Source organism: Arachis hypogaea, chromosome 12 (assembly GCF_003086295.3).
Source record: "Arachis hypogaea cultivar Tifrunner chromosome 12, arahy.Tifrunner.gnm2.J5K5, whole genome shotgun sequence".
NCBI classification, from domain to species: Eukaryota; Viridiplantae; Streptophyta; class Magnoliopsida; order Fabales; family Fabaceae; genus Arachis; species Arachis hypogaea.
The window spans coordinates 59,765,553-59,771,552 of NC_092047.1; positions in this window are offsets into that span (position 1 = coordinate 59,765,553).

The window sequence follows — 6,000 nt, forward strand, 5'->3', positions numbered from 1 at the left end:
GTTTTTGAAATTAATGAGAGAGAAAAGTAGTTAGGTAGTTTTGAAAAAGATAAGAAATAGTAAACTTTTTTAAAATTAAAACAAACAAGTCAAGTAGTTAGTTGAAAAAGATTTGAAAATAAATTTTGAAAAGATAAGAATTTAGAAAAAAATTTTGAAATTAAAATTTTAAAAAGATATGATTGAAATTTATTTTGAAAAATAATTGAAGAACAAAATTAAAAAGATTTGATTTTTAAAATTAAAGTTGATGACTTGACTAACAAGAAACTAAAAGATATGATTCTAGAATTTAAAGATTGAACCTTTCTTAACAGGAAAGTAACAAACTTGAAATTTTTTAATCAAAACATTAATTGTTAGTAAAGTTTTCGAAAATGTGAAATAAAATAAGAAAAAGATTTTGTAAAATTTTAAGAATGAAATTTGAAAATCATAAAAAATGAAAAAGTATTGATTTTGAGAGAGATTTGAAAAGATAACGTTTTTAATTTGAAATTTTGACTTGACTAACAAGAAACAACTAAATTTTAAAAATTTTTGACCAAGTCAACTCAAAATTTTGAAAATTATGAGAAGAATAAGAAAAAGATTTTTTTTTTACTTTTGAATTTTTAATAAGGAGAGAGAAAAACAACAAAATGAAACAAAACATAAAAATTTAAGATCAAAACAAATAATGTATGCAAGAATACTTTGAATGTCAAGATGAATACCAAGAACACTTTGAAGATCATGATGAACATCAAGAACATGTTTTTGAAAATTTTTAAGAAAAGAAAGACATGCAAGACACCAAACTTAAGAACTTTTGTACTAGGGACACTAAAAATTTGAAAATGCATATGAAAAACAAGAAAAGACACAAAACAAGAAAATGTAAAGATCAAACAAAGAAAATCATCAAGAACAACTTGAAGATCATGAAGGACATAATGCATGAATTTTCGAAAGTTTTAAGAAAATTAAAAAATTGCAATTGACACCAAACTTAAAATTTGACACAAGACTCAAACAAGAAATACAAAAAATTTTTGGTTTTTTATGATTTTATTAATTTTTTTTTATTTTTTTCGAAATTATTTTGGAAAAAGAAAATAAAAAAATTCAAAATTTTTAATAAGAATTCCAGGATTCATGCAATGTTAGTCTAAAGTTTCGGTCCAAAAGAATTAGACATGACCAAATGGCATGCCAAGCTTTAGTACAGAATTATAAATGAGAATCCAAAGGCTCCTCCAATAGCTGCAATAAATTCTGAAGAACATTTTTTTTTTCGAAAACTTTTTTTTGAAATATTTTTAAAAACTTTTTGAAAAGAAAATAAAGGTTGAAACAAGAAAGAAGGTTACCTAATCTAAGCAACAAGATGAACCGTCAGTTGTCCAAACTCGAACAATCAATGGCAACAGCGCCAAAAACTTGGTGCACGAAATTGTGATCACACTTTTCACAACTCCGCACAACTAACCAGCAAGTGCACTGGGTCGTCCAAGTAATACCTTACGTGAGTAAGGGTCGATCCCACGGAGATTGCCAGCTTGAAGCAAGCTATGGTCATCTTGTAAATCTTAGTCAAGCGGATTCAATTAGTTATGAGTTTTGATAATTAAAAGACAAATAAAACGTAAATTAAAATAAAGATACTTATGTAATTCATTGGTGGGAATTTCGGATAAGTGTTTGGAGATGCTTTGTTGCCTCTGAACCTCTATTTTTCTATTGTCTTCATCCAATCATGCGTGCTCCCTTCCATGGCAAGCTGTATGATCCTCTTAGTGAAAATGGTCCAAGTACGGTTTCTGCACGGTTAATCAACTGTCGAATTTCTCGTCTCGGATGAAAAATACCAGGTACAGCTACCGCACGGCTAATCAACATTCGTGAGTTTGAAGCTCGTCACAGTCATCCCGTCCCAGATCCTACTCGGAATACCACAGACAAGGTTTAGACTTTCTGGATCTCAGGAATGCTGCCAATTGGTTCTAGCCTCTACCACGAAGGTTCTAATCTCACAGACTTGGTCCGTGGATTAGAAACCCAAGAGATTATACTCCGGCTGTCGTTCAATGACTACGTTGAACATCATGTAGACCACTTGTGGTTGTCAGGCACGCGGATCTTGGCTAAGCGAGTAACGAAGATAGTGGGTGATTGTCACGGGTCATCCCTTCATTCTGACTTAACTGAATTAAGTACAAGAGTATATCTTGGAGAAGAAGTAGGCATGAATTGAAAGAGAAACAACAGTACTTGCATTAATTCATGAAGAACACCAGAGCTCCACACCTTAATCTATGAGGTGTAGAAACTCCACCGTATGAAATACATAAGAGAAAAAGGTCTAGGCATAGCTGAATGGCCAGCCTCCCAAATGTAACATAAAAGTCCAAAGTTGATAAAAAGATGTTAAAGATACGAATACAATAGTTAAAAGTTCTATTTATACTAAAACTAGTTACTAAGGATTATAGAAAATAAGTAACTAAGTGCAGATAGTGCAGAAATCCACTTCCGGGGCCCACTTGGTGTGTGCTTGGGCTGAGCATTGAGCTTTACACGTGCATAGGCCTTTTCTAGAGTTAAACGCCAGCTTGGATGCCAGTTTGGGCGTTTAACTCCAGTTCTGGTGCCAGTTCTGGCGTTTTACGCTAGAAAAGGGTCTTTGGCTGGCGTTGAACGCCAGTTTGGGCCATCAAATCTCGAGCAAAGTATGGACTATTATATATTTCTAAAAAGCCCAAGATGTCTACTTTCCAATGCAATTAAGAGCGCGCCAATTGGGCTTCTGTACCTCCAGAAAATCCACTTCGTGTGCAGGAGGGTCAGAATCCAACAACATCTGTAGTCCTTTCTCAGCCTCTGAATCAGACTTTTGCTCAGGTCCCTCAATTTCAGCCAGAAAATACCTGAAATTATAGAAAAATACACAAACTCATAGTAAAATCCAGAAATGTGAATTTTGCATAAAAACTAATAAAAATATAATAAAAAGTAACTAAAACATGCTAAAAACTATGTAAAAACAATGCCAAAAAGCGTATAAATTATCCGCTCATCACTCCACCATGTCTGCCTCTGCCTCTTGCTCTTCCCTGTCCGCTACCTCTCCCTCTCCCAGTAGAAAGTCGCAACTCTGGGAGGTGACCATCTTCAGGCTGATGTAACTCTGGAGCAGGTGGATGGTACAGAGGCAGGTCCTCCGGCACTACCCGCGCCAACACTAGCTGTTGGTCGCCCTGACCAAACAACTCCGTGTGTGCCCACTGAAGGTACCACATCATATAGGGTAGTGAAGGACGCAGGTCTATATGATGATGGATATGCAGACGATGGTCGGCCCGATGATCCCATAAATCATGCCATCCCCCCAGCAACTGCGGGAACAACTCACCGCGTCCAAATCGACCATCCATATCGTGCATGCTGTCGATGTCTAATGGCCTGGTTGGGATGTGCTGCAAGCCACCGAACTGCCGCACGGCTTGGTCCACCTGATGCCACTCAACAATGGCAAAGCAGAGCAGCAGACAGACAACAGCCGCCGTGTGGTTAGCCTCAGCAATTGCATGCGGAACTAGACCCTTCAACTGCGGGTCTGCATATGGTGTCCACTCAACCTGTTTCCAAGACACAAGTTGGTGTTATTATTGAATTTTCATATGCAAAAAACATAACATAAATTGAACTGGGTATGCATAAATATTTATGACTTACGGCGAGCATGCCAATGCCGTTCAGGACACGCCAATAATGCCTAAGGCGACCCTCACCTCTGGTGTTGTCCGGTCTGTACTGAACCCACCTACAATTCTGAGGCAGAGGTAACATCATAACTCAGTTATATTATATTAAATACTTAATTTAGTAAATAAACAAAGGACTATTGCAGAAAATAAAAAAAATTATACCTCTCAACAAGCGGAAACCGACGGGCATCAAATCCATTCGGACGTAGCAGGGGAATACGGTGGTAGGCCCATGACAATAGCAGACTAACGCAACCACCCAGGTTGTGTGCACCATGCTCCGTGGTGCGGCACATCTGGCGGTACATCCAAGCCAATACAGCCGATCCCCATGACAACCTCCCACATGCATCGAGGTCCTCCAGCAGGGGGAGCCACCTAATGTGCACCCGAGAGTCAGATGCATCTGGGAATAGAATACCCCCTATCAGCTGCATAATGTAGCCTTTCGTGTACCTCAGGAGGCGCTCCTCAGTGGCGTCCTGCTCCAGCTCTCTGCAGACAGTGTTCAGGAACCAAGTCAGCTTGACAGTCCACTTTGTCTGTGACTGTCGGTCCTCTGCACCAGGCACAACACCCAGTAACTACTGACAAAAGTCCTCAATAGTCCGTCCCTGGTGGTTCTGCTCCCAACTATCTATGCACCCGCTCACAGGATCACCATCGATCCTGAGTCCCAGCTGATAAGCCACATCCTGTAGCGTGATGGTCATCTCCCTGCATGCTAGATGAAAGGTGTCGGACTCAGGCCTCTACCTTTCTATCAATGCCGAGATGAGTGGCCAGTCATGCTCGAACTCAACCATGCAGGCCACAAACTCAAACCCGGCTTGTCTGAGATATGGCCTAATCGCCTCCGGTGGCCTCGTCATCAAATTCTGCCTGGTGCGTAAGATCCGAGGCACCTACCAAACGAAACATAATATTAAAAACAAAACAAAAAAACAGCGTCAACTCTAAATAGCACAAGTTCACTGTTTTAAAATTAAAGACAGATAAATGACAAGGATATCATCATACTAATAAACCCCATTTTTAGGGTTTATCTTGTGCTTAATTTAGGGGATTTTATGACCTTTTACCCCACATTTATTCAATGAAATAGCATGGATTCATGATTGTCTCCTAATTTGTGCTTAAGTGTGAAAACATGCTTTTTAGGCCCTTAATTGCTAATTTTGATTCACCTTTGATTCCACTAAATGCCTTGATATGTTTGTTAGTGAATTCAGATTGGAAAGGCTAAGAATGGATCAAAGAGGTGGAGAGAAAAAGCATGCAAGTGGAGAACTCATGAAGAAACAAGGATTTGGGATGCTGAGATCGACGCGCACGCGTGAAACGATGAGGTCGCATGGCGACGCGTACGCATACATGACGCGTACTCGTGGATAGAAATTCATCAAGCGACGTGTACGTGTGACCCACGCGCACGTGTCGGAGCTCGCACGTGACCCACTTAAAGTGAATCCGCTCGGGGCGATTTCTGGGCTTCCCAGGCACAAATCCAGCTCATCTCTGATGCTATTTAACCCAAGGATTGAAGATGAATCAACACACATTAGACATTATATCACATTAGTTTAATTTAGTTTAGTTTTGGAGGGAAAGTTAGTTTCTAGAGAGAGAAGCTCTCTCTTCTCTCTAGAATTAGGATTAGGTTTAGGTTAATTCCTTAGATCTAGATCTACTTCTTCTCTTGCTTCAATTTTCCTTTTGCTTTATGAATTCTTATGTAGATATCTATTTCTCTTTCAATGCAATTTATGATTTTCATGTCTTTTCATGTTGATTTGGTTTTCTATTATTGATCTCTTGCCATTGTAGTTAGATCTCTCTTTAATTCTTGCAATTCATGTTGTTTACCTTTATTGCCTTCTATGTGTTTGTTGAAATGCCTCTTTTAGTTATAAGTTAGATTTTGTTCCTCTTAGCCTAGGTAGAGTAATTGGTGACTCTTGAGTTATCAAACTCCTTTGTTGATTGATAATTAGAAGTTGCTAATTAACTTGAATGCCACTAAAGCTAGTCTTTCATTATGATTAGGCTAGGACTTCTGGAATCAAGTTAATTCATTCACTTGACTTTCCTTCATAGTTAGAGGTTAACTAAGTGGGAGCAATGGACAATTCTCATCACAATTAAGGAGGATAATGAGGATAGGACTTCTAATTCTCATACCTTGCCAAGAGCTTCCTTAAATGTTAGTTTATTTCTTTTGCCATTTATATTTCTTGTTTCTTATCTCAAA